Here is a 15,204-nt window from a genome sequence, read left to right on the forward strand (position 1 = left end):
AGGGAGGATCCGTTGAGCCCAGGAGTTTGAGACTGCAATAAGCCATGATGGCACCATTGCACTCCAGCCTGGGTGACAGAGCAAGACCCTGTCTCTAAAACTAAATAAATAAAATAAAATTTTAAAAGCACAGACAAATATGAGAATTTGGAATGAAAGCCTTTCCCACCCAGCACTGCCCACCTCTACTGTCAAGGGGAGATGCTGGCCCTGCCTCAGCCTGTGAAGGGTATTAGTACGTATTTCCCTAAATTTTCTCCTTCTAGCCTCACCAATATCAAGCTAAGAAGACTCACCAGTGAGGCTTTCATACAATTCCTTTAAAAACAGAAAAGAGATGCAAATAGATGGCTGCGGATCAAGGTTTGCTTAGTGAGAGAGACATGGAACAATCACTGGCCAACCCAGACCCATGGACATATTCACCGTGAAACCAACACGCACAAAAATGACAGAAGCCACCATCTGAGTGTTTGCCATGGTCCAAGACCTTGCTCCAGATAGTTTCTGTCCATGCCCTTATTTAACTAGCAAAATGCCATATCAGATAAGTTTTCCTTTCCTCTTCTCTCAAATGAAGACCCTGAGACTTGATCATATAAAGCTAACTCTCGGCCAGGTGCAGTGGCTCACACCTGTAATCCCAGCACTTTGGGAGGCCAAGGTGGGCAGATCACTTGAAGTCAGGAGTTTGACACCAGCCTGGACAACATGGAAAATTAGCCGGGTGTGATGGCAGGTGCCTGTAATCCTAGCTACTCTTGAGGGAGGCTGAGTCAGGAGAATCGCTTAAACCCAGGAGGCAGAGGTTGCAGTGAGCTGAGATCGCGCCACTGCACTCTAGCCTGGGCGACAAAGCGAGACTCTGTCTCAGAAATAAATAAATAAATACATAAATACATAAAGCTAACTCTCCACGCTTATGTAGCCCCAGCGCTACAGAGCTGGTTTGTGAACCTGGGTGTTACAAACAGCAACATCTGCATCCTTCCTACTGCCCCACCCTGTCTGTGACACACACTAGTGGGGTCTGTGACTGGTTCACTGCAGGAATACAGGGATGCACACACATGCACACACATACACACACTGACCAGTAATGCAGCCACCTAAGGCCACCAGGACACAGGCTCTTCTACAGGTCCTGCAGGGGTGACCTCCTGGGTGCTGAGTTCCAGGTGCAGACTGTCTTTTGGATGGGCCCAGTTACTCTTCTCTCTCAGAGAACAGTGAGGAATCTCAGAGCATATCTCGCCTCATCTCGGAACTGAGGGCTTTCAATTGCCTCTGTGTGCCTGCTGCATCAGAGAAGGTGGGAGGGAGGGTGGTAGCACAGCCACGGCCAAGGATGTGGGTGTTTTCATGTGTGGGGCCCCAGCACAGTTGTTAACCAAGTGAGGACCAGCAGGGGCACTTCAGTATCAAACATCCTTAAGACTAAGGGCCACGGCCATAGAAAACAGGGAGAGGACAGGGAGAGGAAGGCCCGTCTTCACTGAGAGAGGCTAATTTAATCATAATAATAATGCACTATGTGTCAGGCACTGCACTCGGCGCTTTATGATGGAGAGCTCACTTAATCCTCATACCGATCCAGTAAGGAGGGCACAGGCACTTTGCCCATTCTGCAGATGAGGAATCTGAGGCTCGCAGCAGAGAAGCAACTGCCTTAACTTCACATGGCTGATATGAAAACCATGCCAGGATTCAAGCCAGGGTCTGTTCAATTTCACAGTTCCTTCTTCAAAAACCCTCCTAGCGGCCGGGCGTGGTGGCTCACGCCTGTAATCCCAGCACTTTGGGAGGCCGAGGCGGATGGATCGCGAGGTCAGGAGATCGAGACCATCCTGCTTAACATGGTGAAACCCCGTCTCTACTAAAAATACAAAAAATTAGCCGGGCATGGTGGCGGGTGCCTGTAGTCACAGCTACTCGGGAGGCTGAGGCAGGAGAATGGCCTGAACCCAGGAGGCGGAGCTTGCAGTGAGCCGAGCTTGAGCCACTGCACTCCAGCCTGGGCGATAGAGCAAGACTCTGTCTCAAAAAAAAAAAAACAAAAAAAACAAAAAAAACCCTCCTAGCAAATCCACAAGGCACAGGTGGCCCAGCATCCAGGGCCACCTGGATCAATGTGGGGCTTTGATGAAAAAACCCACACAGGCCAGGGTTCAGCAGACAGACGAGGGCCCTTGTCCCAGGTCCCTGACCCTGACCGTGACTCCTACCCAACGACTCCTGCCCTTAGCCACACTGTGAGCCTCTGGCTTCAGCAGAGCCTCGATCACATTTACGGAATCTACAAGGGACCTGTTGTTTTCTTGGGTTGTTTACAAAGGCCTGTGTGGGAGGTGAGTTTGGAAAGTGATGGCGGGTCATAACCATTTATTCACGGATCCATCCTTCTCTGACTAGCTCTTGACCAAGTCTAAGAGCCGAATCTGGAAGATAAATGCTGTCGACCCCACCTGTCCAAAATATCTCCCCTGAAGCTTTGCCCTAGGGGTACCCCCTCTCCCTCTGGCCTGGCTTACAAGTTCCTCCCTGGATAAGACAATAGAGAGACTACCCACCCTGGCAGACCGCTCCTCAAACGGCCACCTGTAACTCAGAGCAGGTAACCCACGAAAGCCCTCGACCCACCAAAACATTGGGATTGATTTCTCCCAATCTCCTGAGAGAGCGGAGACTTAGCAGGACTTGATCTCCTCCACTTAAGTGGCTCACTACTCCCAAGCAGCTCCTGGAGATATTGGGATGTTTTAATGGTCAGAAAATTGACCTTCAGTCCAGGTGTGGTGATGTGAACCTGTCATCATAGCCACTCGGGAGGCTGAGGTGGGAGATTCGCTTGAGCCCAGGAGTTTGAGGCTGCAGTGAGCCATGATCGAGCCACTGCACTTCAGCCTGGGTGACAGAGCAAGATACCATTTCAAAAAATTAAAAGAAAAAGAAAATTGAGTCTTTTCCTCTCAGAAGTCCCATCTTTCTCACTAAAGACAGAGCTGTTTTACTTTCTGTTTCTTTCTCTTTCTTTTGCCTATTAAACCCCCGCTCCTAAACTCCTACAAAAATAAAAATAAAAAATAAAAGAAAAAGAAAATTGACCTTCATATTGGCACCTTGTAATTTTTACTTATTGGTGCCAATTACCTCCCCACAAAGGTAAACCTGCTACCTCTTCTAAGTGAAAACCTGTCAGGATTAAGAGCACTTTTGTGGTGGGGAGTGGTGGCTTACATCTATAATCCCAGCATTTTGGGAGGCCGAGGTGGGTGGATTGCTTGAGCCGAGGAGTTCGAGACTAGCCTGGACAACATGGTGAAACCTCTTCTCTACAAAAATACAAAGATTAGCTGGGCATAGTAGTGTGCAGCTGTAGTCACAGCTACTTGGGAGGCTGAGGCTGGAGGATTGCTTGAGCCTGGGAGGCAGAGGCTGCAGTGAGCCAAGATCACGCCACTGCACTCCAGCCTAGGCTACAGAGTGAAACCCTGTAAATAAAAGAAAAGAAAATAAAAAAAAAAAGACAAGGAAAGAAAAGAAAAGAAAAGAAAAGAAAAGAAAAGAAAAGAAAAGAAAAGAAAAGCACCTTTGACCTTTGTATATGAAAGGCTCAATTCAAACTTTCCCGGTTGGAACAGAGCAGTTAGGGTAGGCGGTATCACCACATCAATGTTACCTCCCACCAATAGGTGGCGATAGTAGTTGGCTGCAGGTTGGTAAACATCCTGTGAAGCCAATCTGTTTTTAAGCAGAGGAGCTTTCTGCCCTTGAAAACAGCAATTGTATGTTCTCTGATGATTTTCTTCTCTGGGGTAAATATTCTCAGCTTCTTCAAACAAGTCTTCGAGTGATGGTGTCCCTCATGGGTTCCTCATTCCTCTGTGTCAAGGACTCCCCTAAGAACGACCCCAAAACTGGACACATGACTCCAGAGGGGTGCTGACATGTTCAGAATGACAGGTTTCTTGATGCTTATCAGATGTGAGCCTGAATTCTGCTATTTACTAGCTGTGTGACCTTGGCCAACTTTCTTCACCTCTTAGTTTTCTGGTCTGTGAAATAGGAATTATAATAGTCACAATTCCACAGCGTTGTGAGAATTAAATGATATGAAACATGTCATATATTCAGCACAGTGCTGTAGACGGTATCTATTGATATTGCCCTGGATTGATAAAAACAAATAGCTCATTGGCCTTATAGGCAGCCACAGCACACTGCTCCTATCCACCTACTGAAAGACACCCCCCTACTCTTTTTCACACTTATCCTTACGCTCGTTAATGGCCAAAGCCCCAAGATCACCAAGTGAAGGGGATTTTTTTTTTTTTTTTTTTTTTGAGATGGAGTCTCACTCTGTTGCCCAGGCTGGAATACAGTGGGACGATCTCAGCTCACTGCAACCTCCGCCTCCTAGGTTCAAGTGATTCTTCTGCCTCAGCCTCCCGAGTAGCTGGGAGTATGGGCACCTGCCACCACACCCGGCTAATTTTTGCATTTTTAGTAGGGACGAGGTTTCACCATCTTAGCCAGACTGGTCTCGAACTCCTGACCTTGTGATCTGCCCACCTCAGCCTCCCAAAGTGCTGGGATTACATGTGCGAGCCACCGCGCCCAGCTGTGAAGGGGCTTTATAAACTGCCAAGTGGAAAGAGAGTGGCAGTAACAGTCTCATGATGACAATATCATGATGGTCTGCTGTCCTGTCGCCAGGACTCCATTCTGCATTTGTGCAAATGACTTTTTGACAATCAGGACTTTGCATTGATCCCTGTTAGCCTTGACCTTGTTGATTTGGACCCTCAGGAGAGACATTTCAGCTCCTCCTGGATGGCTGAAATGACAGTGCTGTGACACAGCACATTGGCTAGAGGCTCATGATCCAGCAAGGACTTTGGGGTTGGGTAGACCTGGATTTTCACCTTTGCCTCATCACTGACCAGCTTGATAAACTGAGCCGCTCTTTCATTTGTAAAACAGGGATAACACCCCCTAACTCGTGGGGTTGTGAGAATAAATGAGATACCATAACTGCTCAACAGAGTGCCTGGCGTGCTCATGCCAGTTCCGGGCCTCTCTTCACCTCTCCCTGACTCCAGTCTGTGTTCTCCCTGCTCTGTCTCTTTGGAGCTTGAATGCCCGTTCTCTGTCTGGTCAAGTTTTGGGCTACACTTGGTCAAACTTAGGTATAAACAGGGAGGTCAGGGAGTCAGACCATGAAGCCTGGTGTCCCAAGGAGGGGATCTGAGCAGGGATTCACCAGGACCTCTGAAGGAGCTGATCTTCCTCTCCATCTCCACTGAGAGCAGAGACAGAGGAAATAGTGAGATCTCCCCCAGAGAGTCCTGATGGGACCAGTGGGGCACAGGGGCTGTGGCTGGACAGGGGAAGAGCAAGCTGTGGATTCATAACCTGAGACTCAGAAGACCAGGATTTCCCTTGTCACTCACTTGCTACCTGATCCTGGAAAGTCCTCTTCCTTCCCTGGACCTTGGTTTTCCTGCCTGTAAAATTGCCCAGTTTGGAGATCATCTCTAAGGGCTTTTCCAACCAGTGATTCTGTTATATGGAACTGTTCATAGCTTTACTCAAGAACCAGTGTCTTCCAAAAGCTTATTCTTCTTTGTAGATATGGACTCAGGGGATGTGAGGAGAGGGAAGTCAGCGTGAGCAGGTCGCTCTGGAAGGCAGCGATCCTTCCTAGAAGGCACTCGAGACTGGAACAGACCAAGGCAGATTCCATGCAGGGGCTTTGATTTGGCAACAGCAGTGCACAAGAAAGGAAACCCGGGAATGAACTTCCAAGCACTCTGTAGGGTGCATAGTCACCCGAGCCACCTGAATCCTGCATGGCCACTTCCTTCACCCTCCATTCCTGTTTGGTCCCTTATCATAAGCTCCCCACCCCATCTGCCCTGTCTGTTCATGGCTCTGTGTATCACAGCTCCCAAAGTTGGGGTAGGAATTCTGCCGAGTGCTCCCCCGAATTGGAGGCCATATGCAATCACATACTGAACATGTGTTCCTTGTGGTTGGAAGCACATTTTCTGCTGCATTTACCCATCCATTCTTTCATCCTGCCATTCACTCATGCCCCCACCCACTCACCCACTCACCCACCCACCCACTCACTGGGCACACAGTCCTTCCACCCGTTCTTCTGTCCATCTGTCCTCCCATCCATTCAACCAGCGCTCACCCTGCGCATAGGACTGAGAAGACTCAAAGAGGGCCGTGGGTCTGTTTTAAACCAAAGAACAATACACAAATAAATAAAATAAAAACCAAAAAACCAGAGGGGCCGAGGGGATTATGTCCTGAGGAACTCAGACCAAAAGGATGAGAAAAGGAATTGTTTCCTTTCAGAATCTTTTCTTCAATCACATGTACTGGACATCAACCCCACCCCCACTGCCCACTCCATGCCCAGCCCAGCACTGACCACAGAAAGGTGCCCGATCAATGTCATACTGCAGTCAAAGGGCAAAAGCCGCAGCCTGTGGCTCTGGAAGTCTGGGCTTCAGGCCCACCACACCTGTGAAGTAAGACCCACCCTGACAAACGGTGGCTCAGATGTCCTTTGTTCTGATTTTTGTGGCCTGCATTGTAAGGAAAGGGGACTCCCGGAGCTTCTAACCCAAGACCTGCAGATATGATAAGCTGTATGTGCTAAGAGTTATAAATAGAAACCCCAGCTGAAAGTGGTCACAAGGCTTATTTTGCTTGTGCCAAAAGTGTGGCACACACAGTGCCAGATGTCGGTGGGAGGAAGAGACCCGTGGACATTGTGGTGGAGATTGACTGAGAGCTAGAATGCGACCTGTGGCTTCCATCTGTCTCTCGGTCTTTGGGCTCAAGCCAAGGACCCAGCTCTTGAAAGGCCTCGACCTCCATATGAGCTCCCACGTAAATCTCCAGGTGTCCCACTGTCCCTGTGGGGCAGGGGGAGGCACAGGGTTAATGGGTTTATGTCCCTCAGTGAATATGTCAGAGGGTAATAATGCCACCTCGATATTCTAGGCCAGGAGGGAAGGAAGCCAGCACTCAAGCAGTCCCTACCCAAGTGCCAGGCACTGTGCTTTCACATGCTTCCCCATTCAATCCACACAACGAGGCAGGTCTTTTCATCTCCACTGTGCTGATAGGAAATGGAGGCTCAGAGAGGTTAAGGGGCTTGCCCAAAATCTAACAGCAGGTCAATGGAAGAGGTGAGTCTCAAACTCAGATCTCCTACTCCAAACTGTCCTCGGTGACTCTGGCCCCCAGGAGGTAAGCAGTATTCCTGGGGACACTCTGAGGGTCAGTGACCCTGCTAGGGAAGGACTCTGCTCACTTTTCTTTTCTTTTCTTTTCTTTTCTTTTTTCTAAGATGGAGTCTTGCTCTGTCACCTAGGCTGGAATGCAGTGGCGCAGTCTCAGCTCACTGCAACCTCTGTCTACCAGTTCAAGCAATTCTCTTGCCTCAGCTTCCTGAGTAGCTAGGATTACAGATGTGTGCCACCATGCCCAGCTAATTTTTTTTGTATTTTTAGTAGAGATGGGATTTCACCATATTGGCCAGGCTGGTCTTGAACTCCTGACCTCAGGTGATCCATCCGCCTTGGCCTCCCAAAGTGCTGGGATTACAGGCATGAGCCACCATGCCCGGCTACTCTCTGCTCACTTTTCTTTCTACCTGTTGATATTTTGAGCCCAAGAGGTACAGCCAGGCCTCAGAGTATGGCAGGGTTTCTCATCCTTGGTACTACTGACATTCAGGCCAGGTAATTCTTTGTCGTGAGAGGCTGTCCTGTGCATCATGGGATATTCAGCAGCATCGCAGCATCCTGGGCCTCTGCTCACTAGATGCCAGTAGCATCCCCTCAGTTGTAACAACCAAAAATGTTACAGGGCATTTCCAAAAGTCTTTGGCAGACAAAATTTTCTCTGGTTGAGAATCACTGGAGTAGCGCTATTTGGCCTGCCTCTTAACAGTTTCCTATTCTCTCTATCCAAGAAGATCTAGATAAGAAGGAAAATGTCCAGTCCGTTTTCACATCTGCAGATAAACAACCAATAACGGTGATAATGATGATAATGGAGATGACCAAAAGCACAATTACTACCATTGATCAAGTGCCTCACGTGTGAGTTACCATGCCAAGTACTTTGTATATGTTTTCTCAGATATATTATTCCTATTTTACAGACAAAGGAGCTGAGGCCCAGAGAGGTTAGGAAACTTGCCCAAGGCATCTGTGCTGACACATGGCAGAGCTCGGATCTATTCGTTTCCTATTGCTGCTCTAACAAGTTATTGCAAATTTAGTGGCTTAAAACAACACACAGTAATTTTCTTTCAGTTTAAGAGGTCAGAATTCTTAAGTTGGTCATAGTGGGCTAAAATCAAAGTGTTAGCAGAGCTGTGTTCCTTCTGGAGGCTCTAGGGGAGAATTCATTTCTGGGCCTTTTCTTGCTTCTTCTGCAAACTGCCTGCATTCCTTGGCTCGTGGCTTCTTCCTCCATCTTCAGACCAGCAGCGTAGCATCATCTTACCTTGCTCTCTCTGATCTCTGCTTCCATCATCACATCTCCTCCTCTCTCTCTGACCCTCCTGCCTTCCGATTATAAAGACCCTTATGATGACATTAGGCCCACTCAGCTAATCCAGGATAGTCTCCTCACCTCAAAGTCATTAACTTAATTACATCTGCAAAGTTCCTTTTGCTGTGTAAACTAACATAGTCTCAGGTTTGGGGGATTAGGATGTTCTTTGGGAGGCCATTATTCAGCTTCCTACATAGGAGTTGGAGTCTTATCTGTCTGATCCCAAGGTTTGCGCTTTGAATCCACTCCTGCTTCGTCTACACTGCCTTTACACGCAGACACATAGGCCAAGCACCGTGGGAGGCATTGAGGTGGATCCGATGTGTGCAGGGGGTGGTAGGCACCAGCAACACATCAGGAGGGCGCGCATGGGAAGGGCTGTGACAGATGGACAGAGGAAGAGTCCTGGAGCCGCCGGGCCAGCTGGGGTAGGGGAATAGGGAGTGGGCTCAAGAGGCAGTTGGGCAGGACTGATTCCTTCCCTGCTGAGCAAGCTGATTTCATGTAAGTCTTAGCACCAACCTACTTTCAACCTAACTTCAAAGGTATCTATAGTTCATCTTGTCCTGAAGGACCACTTCAGCCCAGCCCCTGCCAGCCCAAATTCTATCCCATCTGTGGGATTTATTTGCCTAGTTAACTCATAACCAGTCTCAAATCTTCCTTTCTAAAGTTCCTCCCTGCCAAGGGCTTAGAAGGTCTTTTGTCTTGTAAGGATTTAGTCTTGTAAATGTCTACTAAAGTAGACTGTCTGCTTTAGGGCACTCCCTGGCCAGTTCTGATTTGCAAGCATGTCTTTCAGCTGTCTTGTCCCTCCATGAGCCTCATCAATCCCTTTACAGACTAGAGAAAGTGCACTGGGTTGGTTAGCTGGGCTCTTTCGCAGGCAGGCAGAGCCTTGGACTTCTCCCGGCTACTCTGAGGCCGTCCAGTAACTTAGGGTGGTTTCTCTAGGCTACTGAACACAACGAGTTTCCTGTCTGCAGGAAACTTACAGGTCAGAAGGATGAATGCTGGTTGGCCTTATCTTGACATAAACAAAGTTTGGGATACATCTTTTAAACAAAAGAAAGCAGGGGCCGGTCGCAGTGGCTCATGCCTGTAATCCCAGCACTTTGTGAGGCCAAGGCAGGTGGATTACTTGAAGCCAGGAGTTCGAGACCAGCCTGGTCAAATGGTGAAACTCTATCTCTACTAAAAATACAAAAATTAGCCAGACATAGTGGTGGGTGCCTGTAATTTCAGCTACTTGGGAGGCTGAGGCAGGAGAATCGCTTGAACCTGGGAAGCGGAGGTTGAAGTGAGCCAAAATAGTGCCACTGCTCTCCAGCCTGGGCATCACAGCGAGACCTCATCACGAAAAAAAAAAAAAAAAAAAAAGCAGAAAGGAAGAAAGGACTTCTGGCTGGTTAAACAAACCAGATGGAGCATGAGTATCCATCTCTGCTTCATCCTGAACCCCCGACATATGACAGTAAAGGAATCAAGAATCGAGAGGCATCAACTCTCAAGGCCAAAGGGAACAGAAGAGAAAACAACCACACTGGAGAGAGCCCAGTCCAGGTTTGAAAGCTGGAAAAGCCAATGACTGAGTATGACTTACAGCCTGGAAGAGGCCAAGGCCCAAACCTACAGACTGGGGAAACCAATTAAAGCTGATTCCACTGAAGAAACCCCCCAAGGACTCAGGAGTGAGTGGGTGACAGAGATCACTAAAAGTCAGGGTACCAGGTGGGGCTAAAAAGAGGAAGACGGGCTGGGCGCGGTGGCTCACGCCTGTCATTCCAGCCCTTTGGGAGGCTGAGACAGGCGGATCACCTGAGGTCAGGGGTTCGAGACCAGGCTGGAACTTGACAAAACACGGTGAGACCCCGTCTCTACTAAAAATATAAGAAATAGCCAGGTGTTGTGGCACGTGCCTGTAGTCCAAGCTACTCAGGAGGCTGAGGCAGGAGAATTGCTTGAACCTGGGAGGCGGAGGTTGCAGTGAGTCCAGATCACGCCATTGCACTCCAGCTTGGATGACAGAGCAAGACTCCATCCCCCTGCCCCCCGAAAAAAAGAGGAAGACAAAAGTTAAGGCACAGCTCCACTCTGCCCCCCTCCACCCCTTCCCTCCGTCCTCACCACTGTGGGCCTCCTCCACCCTGCAGAATAGAGTGAGTTCTGCCCCTCTGCAGAGATAGCCAGGAGGAGGTAGACCTGCACTGCCCGACATGACAGCCACATATAGCCACAGCGAGTTAAAGAAAAAATGAATTCCACTTAAATACAATTAAAAATGCAGTGCCTCAGTCGCATTAGCCACGTTTCAGCTGCCCGGCATCCGCTGTGGCTGGTGGCTCCTGCGCTGGACAGCACAGGATTGTGTCAAGTCATTTTGGGCAGTGCTGCTGCAGGCTGTGGCCCTCACAGTGTGGTCCATGGATCAGCAGCACTGGCAGCTCTGGTGCTTTGTTGGGAATGTAGACTCTCAGCTCCTCTCAGGCCTGCTGGCCAGAACCTACCCCTCGGCCAGACCCCAGGTGATTCATAGGCACATTTGTCTGGGAAGCTTAGCTCTGCCAAAGGCTAATCTCTGGCTGAAAAGGGGAATATCACAGCCTAGGCTCTGGGAAACTGACTAGTCAAAGGGAATAGATCTACAGATACTGATTGACTAGAGAATCCTCTAATACAATGGCCAGGTTCTGTCTAGTCGGCCTATGGAGAGGCTGCTAGTTGACAAGCTCTGCCCACCTCACCTAGAGTTTTGAATGGGTTTTTGTTTATTTATTTATTTATTTTTGAAACAAGGTCTCACTCTGTTGCTCAGGCTGGAGTGCAGTGGTGCAAATCATAGTTCACTGCAGCCTTGGACTCCTGGGCCCAAGTGCAGCCTCCTGAGCAGCTGGGACTACAGGTGCCCACCACCATGTCTGGCTAACTTTTTAAATTTTTAGTTTTGTAGAGATGGGTCTTGCTATGTTGCACAGGCTAGTCTTGAACTCCCAGACTCAAGGGATTCTCTGGCCTCAGCCTCCCAAATCACTAGGATTACAGGCATGAGCCACCACCCCCAGCCTGTGTCTTACTCTTAAATAGGAACAGATAGCCAAGGACCATCAACAGACCTTTGAGAGGAGAAAAGTTCCAAGCATGACAAACAGATAGCAAACAAAACAAATGAACAGATGGAGGCATTTAAGGCAAGTAGAGACAATGCACAGAGCAGAAGAAAACATCAATATATTCAGACAGCTAAGATATTACATCTATAAAACAAGAACAGGATGCTATGAGAAAGGACACTTTTGGGCATGCAAGTCTTTAAAAAAAAAAACAAAACAAAAACCCACCCTACCCCATGCACCTTTTCCCAGGAAGCCCCTAGAGGATGCACCCACTAAAGTGAGGGAGGGGTGAAGCAAGAGAAGGGCAGGGATTCCAGGGACCAGGGGCTCCAGCCTCCAGCAGGAAGGAGCAAGAAGATGCGGAGGTCCGGGCTGCCGGGCACCGTCTAGGGGTAACCAGCCTGACTGGGGTGGGGGAGATTCTGTCAGCCAAATTAAAAATGAAACCTGTAGATTTTCTGATGTGTTTGTCTAGATGGAAAGGAGATCTACTCTTCTCTTCTGTTGGGGAGCTCGGGGGATGAGTTTATGATAGAAAACTAAGCGCTCAGTCAGGTGTGGTGGCTCTCATCTGTAATCCCAGCACTTTGGGAAGCTGGGGCAGGAGGATTGCTTGAGGCCAGGAGTTTGAGGCCAGCTTGAACAGTATAGTGGGACCCAACCTCTACAAAAAATAAAAATTAGCTGGGCATGGTAGCATGTGTCTGTAGTCCCAGCTATTCAGGAGGCTGATATGGGAGGATCACTTGAGCCCAGGAGGTCAAGGATGCAGTGAGCTGTGATCGCACCACTGCACTCCAACCTGGGAGACAGTGAGAACCTGTCTCAAAAAAAAAAAAAAACAAAAGAAAGAAAGAAAAAGAAAACTAAGCTCCCTCCCCCAACAGGCTTAGGGATTAAAACCCCTCATTTCTATTCCAGCTACCCCCCTTCCCGCCGCACTCCCAATTTCTCTTCACCACACCACACACCCTCTGTGGAGGCTCTAGGAAGCAACTCCTTGTCCCAGGATCCTGGAGACCCCAGTTGGAAAACTCCTGAGTCCATTGCCCTCTCTTCTACAAATGGGGAGACGGAGGGCCAGCAAAGCCCCCAGGAGCACATAGACAGAGGAAGGTTCATTGGTAATTTATTTGGTACTTTTTTTTTTTTGAGACAGTGTCTCATAGGCTGGCGTACAATGGCATGATCTCGGCTCAGTGCAACCTCTGCCTCCCAGGTTCTCGTGCCTCAGCCTCCTGAGTAGCTGGGATTACAGGCACATGCCACCATGCCTGGCTAATACTTTTGTATTTTTAGTACAAAAGGTATCACTATGTTGCCCAGGCTGGTCTCCAGCTCCTGGCCTCAAGTGATCCACCCACCTCGGCCTCCCAAAGTGCTGGGATTACAGGCGGGAGCCATTGCGCCCAGCCTATTTGGTGCATTTTTTTAGACCTCCTTTCTAATTCATTCAAAACAAAATGGGTAACAGCAGTAGCAAGAACCAAACCACCCCTAAAGGAGCCATGGCCGGGAGGCAACTTGTGAGATCCCCTCCCTGGCCCACGCGTCTCTCCCTCAAGCTTTCCTTGCAACCACCCTGCTGTTGGAAGGCACTAAGTCTCCCAAAAGCTCAAACTCAGGTTTCTGAGTTACTTCTGCCACCTACAAAAAGCAAGACTATGTAGATGTAGTTGATATCTATGCCATGAACAGGGCAACTGAAAACTTCTGAGAAAAAAAAAACTGGGGATGGAAGTGCAGGAAAAAATTCAAATCCAAATGAGTGCCAGCAATCTCTTTGGGTTTTTTTTTTTTTTTTTTTTTTTTGAGACGGAGTCTCGCTCTGTCGCCCAGGCTGGAGTGCAGTGGCCAGATCTCAGCTCACTGCAAGCTCCGCCTCCCGGGTTCACGCCATTCTCCGGCCTCAGCCTCCCGAGTAGCTGGGACTACAGGCGCCCGCCACCTCGCCCGGCTAGTTTTTTGTATTTCTTAATAGAGACGGGGTTTCACCGTGTTAGCCAGGATGGTTTCGATCTCCTGACCTCGTGATCCGCCCGTCTCGGCCTCCCAAAGTGCTGGGATTACAGGCTTGAGCCACCGCGCCCGGCCCAGCAAGCTCTTTGGAACCAGGTGTGTGGACATCCAGAATCAAGGCCAGGCCAGGCGCGGTGGTTCAAGCCTGTAACCCCAGCACTTTGGGAGGCCAGGGTGGGAGGATCACTTGAGGCCAGGAGCTGGAGGCCACCCTGGGCAATACAGTGAGATCCCATCTCTACAAACAAAAAACAAACAAACAACAACAACAAACAAATACACACACACACAAAAACAGAAAAACAAGGCCAGTGCCTTCTTACAAACTCCAAAAATTTGAGTTTATCCCTAATGAATCTTTCGGTGGCCTCGCTTTTGTTTCTCTGTCTCTTTCTCTGCCTTATTGAAGGGCTTGGCTAACCTCAAAGTGTTTATTAATGAGTTAAGGATGACAATTCTCTGGGAGTATCTGCATTTTAATATGAAATTCTAGGAAATCTAGTGCTCTTTAATTTTAGCATGTGACATCCTTTTTTTTGTTCATTTGTTTGAGACGGAGTCTCGCTCTGTTGCCCAGGCCTGGAGTGTAGTGGCACGATCTTGGCTCACTGGAATCTCTACCTCCTGGGTTCATGTGATTCTGCCTCAGCCTCCTGAGGAGCTGGGATTACAGGCGCCCGCCACTACACCCAGCTAATTTTTTTTTTTTTTTTTTTTTTTTTTTGCATTTTCAGTAGAGACAGGGTTTCGTCACATTAGCCAGGCTGGTCTTGAACTCCTGACCTCAGGTGATCCACCTGCCTCGGCCTCCCAAAGTGCTGGGATTACAGGTGTGAGCCACCTGCCCTACATGACATCCTTTCTTTGAGCCCCAAGGTCTTGGTCTATGGGGCTCACTGCCTCACCTGCTTAACACAGTCACCTTGAAAACTCCAAGAGAGGCCTGAGATGGAGGGCAAGAACCCTCGGCTGGAGTTAGGAGTTCTGGATTCTAGTCTCACCCCTGTTACTTACTTGCTGTGTGACCTCGGGCAGGCCACTTGTTCTGTCTGGACTGCAGTTTGCCCTCCTGCAAAGTGAACAGCTGGGGACCAGGGATCTCCCTCTCCGGCCCCTTCCTCCTTGTGACTCTTCCAGCCTCTCACTTGGTTCAGGACGTGGTCCCTCACCCTCCCCGAGGCTTGTTTGCCTCCACACCGTCCATTCCAGAAGGAACACTCCTCCCCTTTCCTGCCAAGCCTGGGCCTGGCAGTCACTGGACTCCAGAGAGGACAGGAGTTGGGGAAACAATCCCAGCCGTTCAAGCTGCCCGCGGTGTGTGCTGGCCAGTGGCCAGTCACAATAGGCCCAGAGATACAGAGGGGCGTTTGTCTGGGGGACCTGCGGTGTCATTTAAACCTACACTCTCACCTTGGCCTGCCGCCTGTCTTTTCTTCCCACCCTCTCAAGCAGCAGTGCCAGCCCCTAGCTTTGTCAGGAAGTG

General features: G+C 49.2%; 1 protein-coding gene across 3 annotated transcripts in view; it reads right to left on the reverse strand.

Annotated features, from left to right (window-relative positions):
• Positions 1 to 15,204, reverse strand: part of NCMAP (non-compact myelin associated protein) — a 51,571-nt gene that overhangs the window by 15,578 nt on the left and 20,789 nt on the right. Inside the window, exon 1 of one of the 3 annotated variants that reach the window (XM_045377959.2) lies at positions 1,095 to 1,269. The exons of the other annotated variants lie outside the window; for them this stretch is intronic. The gene's annotated coding sequence lies outside the window, so the exon portion shown is untranslated. Of the gene's footprint in view, positions 1 to 1,094; positions 1,270 to 15,204 lie in introns of those variants that run through there. 3 annotated transcript variants of the gene reach the window in all.

This window comes from Macaca fascicularis, chromosome 1 (assembly GCF_037993035.2).
Source record: "Macaca fascicularis isolate 582-1 chromosome 1, T2T-MFA8v1.1".
In the NCBI taxonomy this organism is placed as follows: Eukaryota; Metazoa; Chordata; class Mammalia; order Primates; family Cercopithecidae; genus Macaca; species Macaca fascicularis.